Here is a 1,312-nt window from a genome sequence, read left to right on the forward strand (position 1 = left end):
TCGAACGGGTGGAATGGTTGACCCAGATCCAACTCTGAATACTTTCTCCAACACGGAGACGTCTATGCGAAGTCGAGAATGACCGGTAAGTGAACTGAGTCAAAGCATCATCAGGAATGGTCCTAAATACAGTAAATCAGGCCTTACTTCATTGCAGTTCATCTCACGTGTGTGTTTAAACGACAGGAGGTGGAAATAGGCATGAAGACGCGCGAGTGGAGGATATAATGAGAGGAGATTCCTCATTCATTATGAACAATTAGTTTGTTTGCAATGGAATGCAGGCACCTCCAATGAAGTCTCGAATTTGCACACACTCGCAGGCAGGCCTACCAGTGCTGTGATTGGTTCCATCAATGCACACGCGTATCAGGCTGCGACTCTAGTGGTTGAGAGCTGAGCCAATCTGCGCGGCACGTTTGCGTGATCTGATTGAATGGAGGGTGGGTGGGAGGGACTAGCTCGCGTGGCCGCAAAACTGACACGCAGGTGGGCTGTCTGATTTGCTGACATACAAGAGAGCGCGTTCAGAGGCACTCGCCAACATTCCTAACTTTACGGTGAAGGAGATGTTCGTCCACTCACCAAAGCCGCGTGAAAGTGCATCGAGGCGTAGATACCACTCACACACTAATTCGCAGCAGGCGATCGAGTTAAGGAGAGTAAGTAATTCAACACATCTGGTTTCCGTGCTTTCTGAGTTTGTCAAGTGAGCGCTTACTACGAAACGCCGCATCTTTGCATTAGGTAAAGAAGCAGAAAGTGGAACGTGCAAGACGAGCGCGGATTTCGGATAAGATGGTGGAACTGCACGGACTCGCCCTCTCCATGGTTGGACAAGAGGTAAGTTGCCCATCAATTTATTGCTTTGTCATGATGAGGACACGTCTGTTCTGTGGTGCTTGACCACGTGGGCCAATTGGGTAGGCGATGTTGGTGCCTCGGTTACTGGGTCGATAGGATACGTAGTAGTAGGTAGGGTAGTAGTGGGGTATAACAAGTGCAACACAATGCTCTGAGTGGACAAGTGAACCGGGTGATTATGTGTGCGTTGCAGGCGGAAAGCAGTGTTCGTATGGAGAAGGCAGAGATGTTGAACTTCTGTTGCGAAGTGTTGAGTGGTCTGCGCAAGCTGCTGGAGGAGAATCCGGAAGTGAAGGCTCGATTGCAAGCGAGTCACAGTGGTGGCAGTGCAACAACCACTGCTGTCCGCCACGGCTTCGTTTCCTTTCTCATCTCCGACTCCATCTCCGATTCTGCTTCCACCTCTGCCTCTGCCTCCGCCTTCACCGCTACCACAACCACCACCTCC

General features: G+C 50.8%; 1 protein-coding gene across 1 annotated transcript in view; it reads left to right on the forward strand.

The window, feature by feature from the left end:
* The window catches only part of EGR_10802 (hypothetical protein), a gene marked incomplete at both ends in the record, with an annotated part of 10,073 nt that overhangs the window by 1,326 nt on the left and 7,435 nt on the right, over positions 1 to 1,312 (forward strand). The window lies entirely within an intron of this gene.

This window comes from Echinococcus granulosus (genome assembly GCF_000524195.1).
Source record: "Echinococcus granulosus chromosome Unknown EG_S00273, whole genome shotgun sequence".
NCBI classification, from domain to species: Eukaryota; Metazoa; Platyhelminthes; class Cestoda; order Cyclophyllidea; family Taeniidae; genus Echinococcus; species Echinococcus granulosus.